The following is a 17824-nucleotide window of genomic DNA, read 5'->3' on the forward strand; positions in this document are numbered from 1 at the left end:
CCCATACATTCAGAGCCCCGCTTATGTACGAGGAGACACTTCAAAGCCTTGCCATGCACTAGTCTTCCCTGCAGCCACAAGTGAAGGTTAGCACATATATGTATTTTGGATCCTGTAGAAAAACGCAACCACACTCATTGCCATGTGTCATAGATAGAATTGACAGGACAAAGTCAAATGTGTGTGTGTATAAACCTTACTCTGTAAAAGACTGTCTTTGTTAAACCCCACACTGAATACCAAACCCTGTGGAGCTAAAATGTGATTCACCAAAACATCCAGAAATGAACCTACACCACAGCTCTGTGCATAAAATCACCACCAGTCCTGTGTAGGTGAGGGAAAGTATATCAGATTTAAAGTTAGCCTTGCTGGGGAAGGGCGCAGGATGAAGAGCATTAGAAACCACCAAAGCCTGAAAAACACAATCACAATAATAGCTCAACTGGACAGAAAATAGTAAAATCAAAAAACAGTTATCTGTGAAGAAGCTGGTGAGAAGTATGAGAGTGATCTACAGAGAATGACAATACATTTGGATTATCCTGGTTTTCCTGGATAATGATTGGAGAAAATTATGCATGAAGGCTCTTCCTGCACAGAGAAGTTAGAGTCAACAGTGGAAACACGTGGTATCGGTAGAGCAGAGATATGACCGGCAAATGGTGAATATTACCAAAGCTCTTTCACTGTGCCTCAGCAGCTCCTGGGACCCTGAGGCTTTTGTTACTCTGAGGATTATCACTCTTACTGTTTCCATTGAGGTAGAATCATTCCTGCTTCAAATGGTGCCATTCATGGCTCTCTCCATTTGCAGGATGGAGAAAGATCTGCGAATTCCTTGATGAAGTGGCAGTGACATCACACTTTCTCATTGGGGGGAAAAAAGAAGTTTTCTGCTTAATCAAAGAATTTATAATCAGAACATTGCGGCCAAGTGTAGTGAAAATGGAATCATACAGGAAAAATTCCCTCATTCTGATCTGAAAGCACATTTTGATGTCTCTCCGACAAGCAATACTCCTTGCTGTTCCCATTCACCAATGGCCACGTTGATACATAAATTAACAGATGGCTAATATTGCCATTCTTCCAGCATATGAATGGAAAACACCTTGACATGCTACTTCCTCACAGCTTTCTTAGATGAACAGAATATCTTTGAGGGGGAGTAAGGGAAAAAACTCAGAATAAGCTTGTCAGTTGGAAATAATCTTGTCCATGGCAAATAACCAGAGGAAATGAGAAACATCTCATAGAAACTGCCTACTCAGAAATAATTTACCCTGGTTTTGTGTATTCCAGAGAAGACTGTGGGCCTTGACAAGGAGGTATCTGTATTAAAATTATGGCAAAGTTAAAGGTCTTGGGAGGATTTAACATCCATAACTAGTAGAGCAATTATCATTAAATTTCAATGACATTCTCAAAAACAGACAGGCACAAGACAATAAGGATGAAGATTCTTTCTTCTTTTTTTCTCCTTTTTCAATTTGAAAGTCTGAAAGCAACAATTTTAGCTGTGCTGTAATTCTAGATACACTGAAAGATCTGTCTTGTGCTGATCCACCCTGTTAGATTGCAAAAGTACACTCCACTTCCATATTGGACAGGAGTCTGGGATTGGAGACAATGTCAGACCTGAAAACTAGTCACAGGGACAGGTGACCTATAGACAAGCATACTCCTACAGGTTAGTAAGAATATGAACAGCATCACTATTTAATGGTTTACCAAGTTCCTTGGAAATGGATCTGACTTTGGTAGATGAAACTCCACTGATTTTTGCAATGAAATATAGAGATTCCATATTTCTATTGTTATCTATCACAGACAATGAAGATCTGTATAATTAAGCTCAGTGATATGAGAAGTGCAGTGCACGGCTGTTTCTCTAACAGTTTCTTTTTGTCTCAGTGTATTTTAGATAAAGCTTCTAAGAAATTTATCCCAAAATAAACCACTTTGTATGAGGATGTAAGCTGAAATCTTGTTGATGGAGAGCATCAGAAATGAGAAAGTGTAGATAAAGCTTTAAGAGCAGCAACTGAAGCTGTATTCAAGGCTATTTTAAAAATTTGCTCTAAACCTGCCCTCAGATGTATCCATCACCGGTCACGTATTTTCAGTGGCAGAGCAGAGATTTTTTATAAACCAGATAGCTTTACCATTCAGACATCATACTCGGGATTCTCACTGAAATTCATCTTGAGAGAGATATCTCTTACAGCATTTTGTTACTTTAGCTGATGCATAATAGTTCAGGATTCCTGCTTGAAATTTACAATTCGCTTTTGACCATAAAAATAATATCATGTAAGACCGGTGTACCACTTTTGTATTAGATCATTTGATTCGTACTATATCTTTCATTGTATCTTAGTGCACTAGGTTTAATTCCTTTTATTCACACCACAGATGCCTATAACATACCTTGAAATCCTTATTCTCCTTTCCTTCTGTTGCACTGCAAAGTTCAAGTTATGCAACTGAGAGGTAAATATCATGGCTGGGTGACAAAGGATACTTCTACATAAGTTACATTAATAAAAAAGAAATCAGCATCAATAAATGTATATGGAAAGGACAATGAGAGGGAATCTGAGGTATTTAAAAAACATTTTTTACAGGAGTTGGCAAATACAGTGTCTGTCTTTTATCCACTGAACTTGCGCATATAGCAGTGTATTCCAGTACTGCCCTCTGAAAATGCTGAAGTGAGACAATGTCACTGAAAAAAATACCAGCTTCAATAGCAGACAGCTCCTGCAAGATATCCCAGTGAAATTCCAGAGCAGCAAGAAAGGGGAGACAATAAGAGAAGCAAAATTGAGAAAACTCATGGCTTGAGATGAAGCCAATTTTATAGGTGAAGACAACAGAAAAAAGGAAGTGATGCAAAAGCAGCCACTCACCACCTCCCACAAGCAAACTTATGCCCTGTCAGTCTCTGAGCAACAGCCACCTTGGAAGCCAACAATCCTCCCCCATCTCCTTCTTTTATTGCTGGGTAAGATGCTATATAGAAGAAAAAAGCCTTTTATTAATTTGGGTCAGCTGTGCTGGCTATGTGTCCTCCCACCTTCTTGCCCATTTGTGGTAGATGGAGACAGGGCATAGAGTAAGAAAAAGGGAAGACCTTGATGCTGTACAAGCACTGTTCAGCAACAGACAAATATTAGAGTGTTATTGACACTGGTTTAGCCACAAATCCAAACCTCTGCATCATACAGGCTGCTATGAAAAAAGTTAACTCCATCCCAGCCACGCCCAGTACAATCTCCGCCCCTTATTCTCTATCATTTGCATCATGCTCATAACCCCTCATCAACACCCAGGCTATCCTTTGACATATACATTTAGTCTGTGACCCCATCTGTTACAGTGGTCACTCAGGACAAGAGGGGTGGCATGCCATCATGGACTGCTGGGTGCTAACACCAGTCTTGGCAGGGTTATCACTGTACTTGCCCTGGTTCTTGTGAGGCTCTTATCCTCCACTGGTTCAAGTGGTTCCTGCTGTAGTACTTGATATAACATACAACTCAAATCCTGACTTATTTTCCCCCTAAGTTAATTCTCCTTAAGGTGCATGCCCGTTTTCCCCATCCTCCCACATCATCCTCTAAGCGCACCCACATCCTTGAGTGAAAGCAATCCCACAAATGGATTTAACTGTTCCCAAGGGAGGAGCAATCCTTGCTGTCTTTCCCAGGCAGTTCCCTTACATCTACTACGGTAACCTTACTTCCTCCTACAGTGTGTGGAGCGTTTGTCTGGGAAGGAACAGGTCAGTCAGCAGAACCACTGGTGTTAACCAGCCAAGTGGCTTCTGCTAAATTTACATCCCAGTGTTTCCATGTCCCAGCACTTATCGCTCTCAGGTTAGTCTTTAGCAAGTTCATTGTATTGCTCAATCTTTCCAGAGCCAGTAGGTGACAGGGGATGTGATACATGCAATGAATGCCATGTTCCTTGGCCCTGGTTGACTATGGAATTGTTTTGAAAATAGGTCCTGTTGCCTGACTCAACACTGAGGTACCATGTTGCTAAACAACTTGCTTTTCAAGGCCCAGGATACTGGTTTGGACAGGGGTAACAAGGTTACAGGTTACAGAGTATGTTGCCAGCAACCTGAAAGTCATCTCCACCATGGCAAGTACATAACACTTGTTTTGGCAGGTTCATGGCAGCAATTCCAGTTGAGAACATGCTTGTTAGTGCAAAACGGGCTGCCTCAGTAGCCTGCTGTTACCAAAGAAGTAAACTACAACAGAATTTCATAGCAAGCACCTGAACTTTTCCAGTTCCTCATTGCCTGTCCTGTTCTTACCATTTATGAAGTTGAAGGTCCCTGGAAAGTGTGTATCTTTGGAACTGAACACAAGCCTGGCCACCAGTACCTAGAAGAGTGTTAATAATATCTATAAAAACACTCAGATATTAGCAGATGTTTTCAGAGAATTTACCCTTTCTATCCAAGAGAAGGTAGTGACTGCCAACAGTGTCACAGAGAGCTTGGGAAGAGCTATTGCTCTGCCCTAGGCAGGTGCCACAGTGCTCATCATATTCCCCCTGGGACTGTCCCAGCAACATGCTGCTAGGGTGTTGGCAGGCCACTCAGTTGTGTCTCACCTCAAATTCATTTTATGAACTCCAGCTGCCAATACTAGCACACATCCTTGGCCTAATTTGCACATGGTGCCTGTGCACCCACAGCCACTGCTTCCCTGCAGTGTGGGTTTCTGTGTGGGACCTCACCTCGTGTCAGGGGTTAGAAAAGAGGTACCTCTAGGCTACTCACAGCACTGTGTGAATCACTGCCTCCCAGCTCCTGTGGAGGGACAGTCCCATGCAAATGGACTCATCCATCACAGTTACTCTCTTTGCTTCAAAAGGCACCTTCTAGCCTAAGATATAATTTCCAACCATTTCTTGGTTTTCATGCTGCCACAGAAATAAGTAGGCAGATCCCTTCCACATACCTCTGCCCCCACACAGTCTTATCTAACAGAGAAAAAGGAAGCCTCTCTGCATAAATTGCATAATTCAGTTGCAGCTGTGAAACTGAATTATGCAAGACAGAATTAAAATCTTCCCATCCAAAATTAACAACTCTGCAACAAATGCTTCCCTCTGCTATTTCATTGCCCCCTCTTCTGGTGTCATTTATTTGGCAACAGACCTTCTTCCCAGCTAGATGTCCACAACACTTGCCCTGTGATAACTGCAGTTGAGGAGGACCAAGGTCAAGTAGTGTTCTTGTCCAGCAGGAGTCACTGCTGTGACTTTTAAATGAGGCGTCCTCTAAAATAATTACTATAAAAAGGATGGATGTCAGTGTTTATTAATGAACTGATTTCTTGATACATTCCCAGAACTCCTTATATGAGTGGTATAGTGACTCAGTAATGCAGAATTTTACAGACAAGAAGAATGTGTATACATATGTATATATATATACACACCAGCATTTAGTACTAGGGCAGTGTTCAGCTCCCCTTCTTTACAGCAAACCAGAGACATAGATACAGAAGACATTTTACTCCATGCATTGGATATGTTTTATAAACCCAACAGCATCATATTTATTTGTGCCTAGGCAGGACTGCAGAGGGTGCTTTTTGAGCCTTCTATTTTATATTTGTATACGCAGTATCCAGTATTACTGGAGCTAAACAATAAATAACTACTGAAAAAAACCCAAACATATAGGTATGTCAGTAGAGTAGATAGGAAAGGAGTCTTGCACCAGTGCTGTGTGCATAATAATCAGTCAAAGAAACACCATACCTCTGTTCAAACTGCTTGTGCCCACTGATCTAGGATGTTTCAAATCTCTTACGAGCAATCTACAAAAAAGCTCTTCTCCACATAGCACATCTGCATGCTGCAGAGTGATGCCAGCATTTCAGTAAATCTCTCAGCAGCCACTATTACACATTTCAGTCACATTCAACCATTCGTGGTGCTGGGACTCAGCAATTTTGGTATGGGTAGTTGCACAACCTGTGGTGCCCAATGGTAGCAGTATGTCAGTGCAACTGTCCCAAGTTTCTTTTCCTGCCACAGTAAGTCAGGCCTTTGCAGAACATCTCTTCCCTGTTCCTGTAACTGTATATAACCAACTGAAAATAACCAATGACCCACTGCAGTTTAGAAGGTCACTGAGATGCAGAAGAGAGAAGGAACATCTTGAGGTAGCCAGAAATCAGCCTTGTAAAATGTTCTGTGTGGACTAAAAATGGTCTTCCGGAAAAGGACAAGTCAGGGATTCATCCTTCTGACAGACCACTGCAGTTCCCTAGCTGCTCTCACTGGAACTCTCCATGCCAGAATGTAAGGGGCGCATCATCGATGGCATCCGTATAAAAACATTGCTGACCAGAAGGATTAGTTTCCAGAATCCAACATGGTCTCTGGTGATTCCACTGCTGCTCAGCTCTGCCCACTGCTGCCTTTCTCACTAGTACCCTTCTGTTTTGGTTCAGTTTGGATTGGTTTGGTTTTCTTACCCCATACTCATATACAGCAAGGCAATTTCTCACGGACCATTGTCAAGACTAGCGTTGTCCTATCTGTTTTGTACAAACTACTGTGAAGATTAATTAAAGGGGATGCAGTAAAGAACATGCTGTGCTCAAGCAACCTAGCCTCAATCACCTAGCCTTCTTTTCTTAATGCCCCTGCAAATAAGCCTAGAATGGAGGGTAAATAAAGTTCTCTAGTGGACATTTGTCCCTATAATAGCCTTTAGTGACCCCTCTGCTGTATGTCTGACTTCCAACCACTTTGTATTTTACACTTTTTCCCCTTAACTTTTCTTTGTGGGTGGCTCCTCAGGGCTGTGCATAAGTGTAGCTACTTCAATAGACAAAGAAAGGATTTTTTTCCCTTTGATATTTAGACCATAAACATCTGGGCTGCAGACACTTTAGTCTTGAATTTCTTTGAGGTTAAAGTGAAAAAAAAATATATGGTTCTAAATTATAAATGTAACAAAAGAAGAAAAGGAATTTGCTGCCAAATGGACAGTTCAGTGGTGATGCACTGCCAATGTAGATCTGCTGTCAAAAGAGCAAGCAGGCTTACAGAATACATGAAGGATAGCGCTGATACTACAGTACTCATAGAAATCAGTGATGTTTTGGTTTCCTCTTTAGCATGTACTCCTCACACCATGAGGCGCTCTGATGTCTTCTGCAGACCCATCACCCCATGCAGGTCTTTTACTGCATTGCTCATACAACATCCTTCCCTTGCTTTGGTCCACCAGGGAGGACAGTGCTTCTTGCTACACTACCTTCAGCACTACAGCAGGCAGTGGTAAAATTGTATGGTAAAACAGCAGGGAATAAAAGCTGTTAAACTGATACAGATTAGGGGAAGAAACCTTTCTGAGCATTCCAAATGTTATTCATGCCTTTGATGGAAGGTGCTTGGCTCTACCAGCTGCAGTCATGAGACAACTGCACAGGATGCTGAAGAGGAGTCAAGTAGCTCTGACAAGAGGATGACTCACCAATTCAAAAGTCACAGGTGAACACTGCACGAGCTTCTTTCTTCTCCTCTTTGGTCGACAATGGACCTATCAGTAGAAGCAATGGAGGTCTCTGGGTGATGATGTAGCAGCATGATCCCATTTCATTTCTGTCCTCTAAGAGCTTCCTGGGGCAGATGCAGAGCCTGCAGACACTCTGGCGCCTGCTACCCATACAGGAGACATGATGACACCAAACTCAGCTGGCAAAATCTACAATTGGACTTTTTTAGAACCTTTTTTGGTTTCTGAAAAGGCTTCAAATGGTGACTGACTTTCACAGGGTTAAACGTGATGTTTGCTCTATGGTGAATCACTTAGTATTTAAAACAAATTCTGCACTTTCCTGGAAGATAACATTTACAGAAAGTACAGCTACTAATCCGTACTGATGGCCAGACCACAAGGTTCTGTAGATTAAGCCGAATAAGCTTCTTTATATCATCTGAGTTTTCAAGTGTAATTTCCTGTCATGCTTATTTTTATATTCTTATCTGGGTTACTCAGCTTACTAGTGTTGATTGTTTTCATATCATTATAATGTTGTGGTGTTTTTTCTGCCATACTCCAACCCTCCCTATTTATTTCTATCCTCCCCCAGGTAATTTTCAATATTAAGATTTTGAGTTTGAAGATGGAGGCTATGTCTTCTACTACAAGTGCTATAAACCAGTAAATAACAATCCTAGTGAATACCAGCATCACCAAAAATACAAACATGGCTGATAACCTAGCTGGATTCCTTTCTCTTGTGCTTCCTATTCCAAAATAATGCTATTCAAGACTTCCGCAGATGAATGATTGAGCCTTTCTGGTGTAGAAGACTTAGCTGTCGGATGCAGTATTCTCAACCTGGCACTTCATAAAATGCTTAGTACTTCACAAATACTAACTTAACTTCTGCAGTAAATACAATCTGCTAATACCTCTGTTCAACACTTTCTAAAGGAGACTTTTTATGTTCAAAACTACTAAGCACATATGATGTTCCATAAGCCACTTAACATTATTTCTGCTACATTCATCCTTCACATTTTTCTTTCATTTTGTTGCCTAAAACATGGATATTTCCCATATTATTTTTTCTTATCTGATTATTTTCATGTTATACATCAGAAATGTTTGCAACTTAAAGATAAGCAGACCCATTTGTCTTTGCAGGCTAACGATTTCACATTGGGAATTGTAGGAACCTCTCAATGCCATTCTGAAACTATATTGGCTCAAAAAGTTATAGGCACTAGAACAGTAAAAATGTTATAACTATTAAGAAAGAAATGTATTTTTGTTCAACTGAACACAAGGCTAATGAGAAATAAAGTTCAGGAATAGTAAGCAAACCCAAGACTTTCAGCATCTTCCTCCTTATTTACTGGCAGGATTTCTGTGGTACAGAGGCATATTGAGATCAGGAGGCTCTGATGAAGTACAGTAACAACAAACATAACAAATCAGCTGTGCTTTTAGCTGCATGAAAGGTACTTGTCAATAGATGAACCGAGAGTTACAAGCTTTAAAAGCAATGTAAGAAGAAACACATTAATTCAACTCCTTTTCCAATAAATGGATTGGCCTAATTCAGTGGGACCTTAAGAAACTAACACTTGTCTGATATATATAGACTTTACAAGAGTTTCCAAAGCACCCTGAGATATCAGAAGTCAATGTCTCGTTTGGGGTACAAATGCCTTAAATGTCTGACTTAAGACTTCGCATTCACTAATAGTCCCTCCACTAACTGGGGCGGGCAGGGGGAGACAGAGATGAAACCAGCCAAAAGCAGTGTAAATTAGTCCACCACACTCCGTGCAATCACAGGGAGACTGCCACTAGCATGGGAGCTGCTCAGTTCACTTGAACTCAGGTGTTCCTGCAGTACACGGCTGTGACCAGAGCGCAGATGTTTCCTATGCGGATACTCTGCCTCTGCATTTCTGACATGCAGTGATTTCTCCTTGCACAGTCTCACTGTAACAGTTATTTTTAATGTTCATAGCTTGCATTCAGTTCTTGAGAAAAGGTAGGGGTAGCATGTTAGTGGGTAGTAAGAGGCAATCAAAGATCATGGTAGCAGTGAGCAGGAGGTGGCACCTCAGAATCCAACTGTAACTTTCTGAGTCGGTCCCTCTAGTATTGCAGAGGCTGTTGGTTTTTTTCACGGAAAACAAAGGATTTTGAAAATACCATGCTTTTTACTTAGCATGTTTGTATTTCCCCCTACAATGTGGCAATATTTTAAAGCAATTTTCCACTAACTCAGTTTGCAGGGTATTTTTGTCTTTTGCCTTTAAGAAATCCCTATCTTCTTCTTCAGTCTTCATTTTATAAAACATGGGAACACTCCGCAAAACCAAATCTGCATGTAAAAGGATAAATACACAGCCCTTGCAGTGCCTTATGGAAGACATTTTTTTCCTGCAAGAATAAACATATTCCTTTCCCAATCAGCTATCCTCAGCACCCCAACAGCCTCTGTGAGGTCTGTGCAAGATGGCTGTGCAGAGAGGAATTTGCAGACTTACCTTTGCAAAGGCACATACGCCTCAACCTGGTAAGGCGCAAGAAAGGAGAGCCAGCAGCCTAGTGCGGGCCAGACAAGCGTCCCTCTTGCACTCAGTCTGTACACTGTATTCTGCTCAGGTATGAGGATGAACTCTCCTCCACCACCAGCCTGAACACTCCATGCAAATGCTCAACTAGTCTATTGCAGTTCAGCAGTAGCCCCCCCGCCACCACCACCCCCCCCAAACCAAGGTGGTAGAAGCCTGCTCCTTACTCTTCTTCAGTCTGGAGGTGTCTTAGCCAAACTGATCGGGGAAAGTAAAGGTTGAGTTTTCAGTTATACGTACCTGGGGTTAACAACTATAGTAGTTTTGGAACACCAGATGATTCACAACTGAGTATGTTACACGTTCTCTTTTTTTGTTGTTTTTGGTCAGCCTGGAGAATGCCTACAACTGTCGAAAGCATCTTCTGTATTTGTGGGTGAGTAAGCATGCAGATAGTACCTGTGAATGCTCTGTGGTTATAAGCCACAGTAAGTTATTTTCTACCTCAATGGCAAGCAGGACTGAGTGGCAAGAGAGCAAACCACTTCTTCAGAGTGAATAAGTGCTGAATAACCTGTTCTTAGAATAACAGCTGCGCATACATTTGCATTCCACTATCTCTTTGTATGCAAAACCTGCTCTGTTCAGGTCTTGAACCTCCCGCTGCCCTAATTCAACACCCCACTCTTATTCTCTGTCCCTCTGGACTGGGGTCTCACAAGCCCTTTTGAAGTGCCTACAGCTTGTGCTCTCTGGACCCGTCAGCTTTTCCCTCTCCCATTCTCCCTCTCCCAGGAGAGGTTCCCTAACTTCCCTGAAGCCACTGTGCTTTAAGCCTTGTTCATATGTATCTTTGGGATTCTTTTTCACCTTTCTGCCTGTTTCTTCTCAAGTCTCATCCCAAGCAGGCTGGCCTACCCATCTCTCCCAATCCATTCCTTAAATGAGCATCTGCTGCAGACAAAGACTAAAATAAACTGCAAATCTGTTCATATTTATGGAAGTATAAAGTTTATGTCGTTCTTTATTACCTGTAAACACTTGGAGATAATTTTCAGCAACTGACTCTTGCTAAAAATCCTTGACAATCAAAGTAATTGGATACTGCAGTGAAAGCATAAAGTGTAACCCTTCATTCTCATGGTTTTCTATTTGAGGTTTTCTTCTCAGGTACAGATGAATGCCAGTTTTGGATAAAACACCACTGAATTCCTCATCGGCCTCCCACGGACTTGAGACTGGAAGAGAGCCGTGTTCTTCTGGCTCTGTGAACGTGCAGCACAGCCAAGTTCTGTTGTACGTAAACCAGTTACTGTGCATTAACAGCTGGCAAACTGCCTGTACTGTGTGCTAACCCTCTTGACGGATACGGAACCGGAGCCGAGGAAGCGGATCCCGGCCGCTGTCCCCAGCGTCTCCCGACCCCAGGAGCTCCGCCAGTTCCGGCCCCGTGATCTCCCCACCGGTGGGGCCGTGGCTCCGCATCCATGGGACACGAGGGCAGAGGCTCCCGGGCGCGGGGGACGGGATGGCGCACAGGTGAAGGGGTAAAAGGGAGAGGGGCCGCAGTGGACGCCGCGGGGGTTCTCGCGGCAGCAGCAGGGCGAGCAGCCGGCAGCTCCCACCGGAGACGGGGGCCGAGAGGGGCGTGCCGACAGGGGACTGAAGGGGCCATGCAGCAGCGGAGCACTGGCCGCTCCGCCCGGCTGCTGCCCTGCGGCCGCCCGGGAGCCTCCGGGCCTCGGGAGACGCCTCCCCGGCCGGTGCCCGCCCGGCTCCGAGGGGCTTATCCGGTGGAGGTCCCGCCGTCCAGCGGCGCCAGCCACCCGGGGCAGGCCTGGGCGGACGGAACCCCAGACGGAGCCGGGCTCCGCGCTGCGAGACCCACCCCAGAAATACCCGGAGGTGCCGGGCACGGAGCGGACTGCGGTGTGCGCGGGGCTGCCCGGGGATCAGCCCTGTGCCAGCATCCCATGGGGCTCACCCTGTGCGTGAGGCTAGATAACCCCCTCTGTGTGCTGTGGCTCTTTACAGTCAGAGGAGGCTGCCCTGTGCTGGCAGCGGAGTGAGCACCAGTAGGCGGGATCCTCCCTTTGTAGCCTCGCTGGGGCGCCTCATCTCCAGCTATTGTTTGCCAGGTTGGATGCAGGACACGGCAGTGGCAAGCTGGTGAGTTCTTCCTACCTCCAAACCCAGACTGCTGGCTCTTGGAAGGGAGATGGGAAGAAAAGAAATCTCTGAAAAGCTATCACTGTGGGATAAGGCTGGATGTTCCTTAGGAGAAGTTTATGGCTGTGCAGCAGACAACTTGTCTTATTTCTCCTATCTATGCCATGTTTAGGCATCAGGTCAACCTTAGACTTACTGTTCATATTTATTTGTTCCATGCTTGCTTCTTTCTATTTCAGTCTTTTTTGAGTGTCAGAAACTACCTTGCTGTTAGGTTAAGGGCTGGATGAGGTAATGAATATTAAGAGTTCATGTTAGCTAACTAGCTTCATGATGACACTCTAAATGCCACACAGTTCCTAGTTTCCAGCTCTGCTCCCAGCTGGCTCTCCACAGAGAGTGATTTTTTGGGGAACAACCTCATGGGTCCTGGGCTCTGCTCCTCTGTCAGCTGGTTGTGGTTTGGTTTCAGTTTTGGTTTTGGTTGTAATTCCTGACGTTTCTCTTTTCAGGTCTGTTCTCAAGTATCTGGTTATGGCAAGGTGTTGCAGGAGTCCTTGCTGCTGCTGTCATTTTGATTTTGTGTATTCAGTTTGGTAAGTGTGTAAATCATTTAAAAGAAAATACAATTAGCCTTAGAAATTACCAGAATTTTAGGTTTCCAGAGCCTCAAAAGGTTTATTCAGAGCTTGCCTCATCTCAAAGTTAAATAGATGTCTTGTGATAGACTTTAAAATTGTGGACAGGTGCAACCCTTGCAAAAACTATAGTTGTCAGCAATATGTAAGTTGTAGAAGAGTCCTTGGAGGGTACGTTTCTATCACTTTCTTGGATACTTCTACCAGCCTGCCTCTGATCATCACTTTGAAGGTACGTCAGCAACCACAGGGGTGCAGGAGGCAGGGTATATAATTAGTTTGCAATAATTGTTTCTGCTGGGCAGAAGTAATAATGCTACAATTAGACATGGATGATTTTAGATGATGCAGTCAGAAACCGCTGCGTCAGAAACCTTTTCCAGTTGTAAGAAATAGGTAGACTGGTTTATGTCTTTTTGCAGTAAACCATTCTTCAGATTTTCCCATCTGCCCTTCCCTGGAACTCTGTCCATCAGATTGGCTGTATTTCCAGAGAAAATGTTACTACATCTCTGAGAGTGAAGCCAGCTGGAACTCCAGTCAGAGCTTTTGCTCTTTGCACAATGCTTCCCTCCTGGTGATAGAAAATCATCAGGAACTGGTAAGGAAACAAAAGGGGGGAGGGGAGGGGGAGTCCTGGTTTCACCCCATCTCACTTCTAGGGAGTTGCACAATGGACCAGTGTGTTCTTCCAGCCTCTTAGGCCGAACAGTTTGAAGGCTGATGCAGAGACCATGACGAGTCACAGCGTGCAGAAAGCTGCGTGCCTCCTTTCCCTGCACACAGCAAACATCAGGTTTTAGCAGTTGATGTTTTAGAAAATGCCTGAGGGTTATCCAAGTTAAATTTGGGGCTGCTCACAGCTGTAAGTACTCACATTGAAGGCAACTATCAGGGTAAACATTGTTGGGTGTCATTTATCTTAATTAGGTAACTTCTTTCTTATCGAGATAGGTTAATGACAGCTGAGTTGGTAGTTATGTTAGCCTTGACCCTTGGAATTAGGAGATAGTTACCACAGCTTGGAGCATCTGTTTCTGTATTATACTGCCATATTAGGAAAGATTTCACCTAGCACAAAGACCTAAGAGAATGTATTCTTCCATATCTGTTACAGACCTTGATATTTTCAAGCAGCCTCTCCTTAGGTCAGTTAGGCCTATCACAGACACCAGTATAAAGAGCTCACCGGGTGCAGATGTCAGTTCTGTTGCACACACTGGAGCAAGGATCTTCCTTAACTCATCTCTACAATGTCTTCCACAAAGCTAGATAATAAAAATTCACTATGATGAAGACATGTCAGCAATGGAGAAAGGCATTAGCTGCAAAGGTATTCATTGTTCTTTGAAAGCTTTCTTGTGGAGAGACACTAAAATGATGCATTTGCAGTTCCACAGGAGTTCTGAATATTCAGAAGCATATTGCGTCCTCATAGCAGGCATTTCGGTCACCACAGTGTCTGAGTGCTGCAGCGATCCTGTCTCAATTAATTTGATATCTGATCAGTTGTAAGTTAGAATCATAAAATCATAGAATAGTTAGGGTTGGAAAGGACCTTAAGATCATCTAGTTCCAACCCCCCTGCCATGGGCAGGGATACCTCACACTAAACCATGTCACCCAAAGCTCTGTCCAACCTGGCCTTGAACACCGCCAGGGACGGAGCATTCGCCACTTTGGGCAACCCATCCAGTGCCTCACCACCCTCACAGTAAAGGATTTCTTTCTTATATCTAACCTGAGCTTCCCCTGTTTAAGTTTTAACCCGTTACCCCTTGTCCTAGCACTACAGTCCCTAATGAGGACTCCCTCCCCAGCATCCTTATGGGCCCCCTTCAGATAGTGGAAGTCTGCTATGAGGTCTCCACGCAGCCTTCTCTTCTCCAGGCTGAACAGCCCCAACTTTCTCAGCCTGTCTTCACATGGGAGATGCTCCACTCCCCTGATCATCCTCGTGGCCCTCCTCTGGACTTGTTCCAACAGTTCCATGTCCTTTTTATGTTGAGGACACCAGAACTGCACACAATACTCCAAGTGAGGTCTCACGAGAGCAGAGTAGAGGGGCAGGATCACCTCCATTGACCTGCTGGTCACGCTCCTTTTGATGCAGCCCAGGATACAGTTGGCTTTCTGGGCTGCGAGCGCACACTGAAGCCAGCTCATGTTAAGTTTCTCATCGGCCAAAAGTTCTTTCAGTCACGTGCGTCACGCAAGATCCAGACACCACAGTACCCTGTAGATTTAATTTTTATTATTGTTTCTTCCGGGAGAAAGGCAGGATCATTGTTTTGCTTTCAAGCGCTGGATCAAAGACTGTGCTGTGATAACTGCGCTGAACATGCTAAACTTTTCTCATATGGGTTTATTTCTACAGAGTTTTATTATGAAGATAACAAAGCAAGACCCCTGGATTGGACTCTATAAAAGAAATGAAGAGTTCTTTTGGGTAGATGGGAAAGCATTAGACGCTACACTGTAAGTCGATGTTGAGGGTTTTTGCTGGTGATACTAGGTTATAGCGGAGTAAGGAAGGATAACTAAATCCTTGACAGAAATAACTGTAGTGATGTTGAAGGAATAACTATGGAGAGAGCATGGAATACAACAGAGATTTCACTTAGCATTGTTAAAACTATACCAAATGAAAGTTAGAAGCTAAATTTGTGATGCCAGGTTCAGAAGCAACATGGGATGGTAGCTCATAGTAAGGGAGAGTATAGCAAAGTGAAAGTTAAACAAAGGAACCACCAAGATAGCAAAGCGATGAGGAGGAGGAATTACAGTATTAGAAATTCCTCATTAAAAAATACATTTTGCAAAAGTGCAAACCTACATGCAACATGCATGAGGTTTATAGCTAATTATTTGGGAGGCTTTTAAGATGTTTTCCTACTTCCTATAGGATGTGTCTACAGAAAAGGCTGTTGGAGGGAAAGGTGAAGCTGTGAATTTATGTTGCATGAGCTGCTCTGTGGTCATGGCCCTGTCTTCTGTCCCACCAATGTCAGGTGTTGGGAGGTTTGTTCCTCCTCCCAGTGGCTTTCCTGTCTTCTCAGAGATTGCAGCTTCTTGTCCTGGGCAGCTGCTGGCAGATTGTAGAAGTACCAGTGGCAGTAATAAGCATTGAGATTTCAAAAGCCTGAAATTAACTTTAAAAGTGGAAAATTTAAATACTTTTAAGTTTCTGACATGACTAGTGGTGTGTGACTGTATTCAGTCCATTTCCAAGACCTGAGGGCTTGATCTGATAAAGACCTTATGCATTGAATGTGAGATGTGAGCAACACCTAGGCATCTCAAGTTGAAAACTGTAGCCTTTTGTACTCTTGCTTGTCCCCTGCCTGTGATACAGACATCCACTGAGGCTTTCACTTTCAGTGATGAAGTTCACATTCTTAGACTTCTGCTTCTGTGCTTGCCTCAGAATGCCCCTTCCATCTTTAGAAAGGCAATCATTTTAATGTCTAAGCTCAGTTGCTGCTACTGTCATGTTAACACTGGTGGGGTTTGTCCCTTGGCTTTTCCAGAGACCGCAGTAGTTTGGTTGCCCTATTCACAGAACACTGTCACAGTCTGAGAACAGAGCTGGCGAAGAAGACCCTTACCCCTTATACACGGACAGCTACAGTGTGGAAATTGAAGTTTGCTTCCTGTTTTCCACCACCCTCTTAACCATTGTACAATGTTCAGTTCTGAGGAAGAGGGAAATGAGAGAGGCATTTGTTTCCCAGCTTCTATTGGGATGTTTTAGCTGTATAAAAGGATGTGGAAGTCAAAGGTGGAGCCAGTCTTGATAGCACAGCGTCCTTGAGAATGGCAAACCTGAATTCCAGGCTCCGCAATATGGGCATATTTGACATTAAGCAACCACTAGACAAGACGGGGGAGTACTGCAAGTCCTAGATTTTGTATTCTGGTGGCCAGGCCCCATTAAAAAAAGATGATCTTAGTGGTGGTCTCTTCAAAGCACAAGCTACCATCCTGTGATGCCTTGACTATGGTAAATCAGACTTTGTACAAAGAGAACCTGTGATCCTGAAGTTCTCTTTGCTTTATTGCATTATTTGATTGTGGATGTCAAAGTAATTGTCTTTCATTCTCTCATACAGGATTGAAGTAAAAGGCTCTGGAGACTGTGCCTATCTTGAATCCAAAGGAGTCTCAGCCTCTGGATGTTATTTAACCAGGAAGTGGGTCTGTAGTTTGAATATTGGCTTAGCACGATAAAGGTGGATGAAGCCACCACACCTGACACTTGGTGCTCTGATATGATGTCTACACAGACTATGTCTATACTCTGGGACCTGGGAACACATCTCAGCTCCTGCCTGGAGGTGAATGGCTTTTCTGGTAGCCAGAATTCTGCACCCATGGAGGAAGCCTCTGTTGTTTAAACATACCATTTAAAAGGCTTCAGCATCTTGATAAGCCATTTCCTTGCCCCATTTTTGCAGCTACCACTCATCCTGTAGGTGCCTTTTGATGTGTTATCTGTATTTCTTCCATTAACTCTTCTCTTGTAGAATCAGGAGCAACTGCTCTTTTCCTTTTTGGTGTGCAATTGGAGTTGTTTGTTCTGCTTTTTCCTTAGCCAACCTCTGTGTGCAGGGATGGGTTGTGAAGTGTGGGTCTACCTAAAATTCTGCCAGTGCCTCTCAGATACAGGGTAATGCAGAAAAGAGCACTGTTGGTTTGGAGAGGATCATTGCAGATTCTGCTCTCCCAGTTTGATGAGGTACATCTTGTGTGACTCTGCATTATATTGTGTTTTGTTAACGTTATTTTACATTAATCTTGCTAAAATAGCTTGACAGTATTAACATTGTGGGATCTATGTAGCTGTACTACACCTGATGTTCTCCTTCCCACAGCAAAAAGAAAAGTCAGGATAGATAAGAGTATTCACCTGAGCATCTGCATGGATG

This window comes from Psittacula echo, assembly GCF_963264785.1.
Source record: "Psittacula echo genome assembly, chromosome: 1".
NCBI lineage: Eukaryota > Metazoa > Chordata > Aves > Psittaciformes > Psittacidae > Psittacula > Psittacula echo.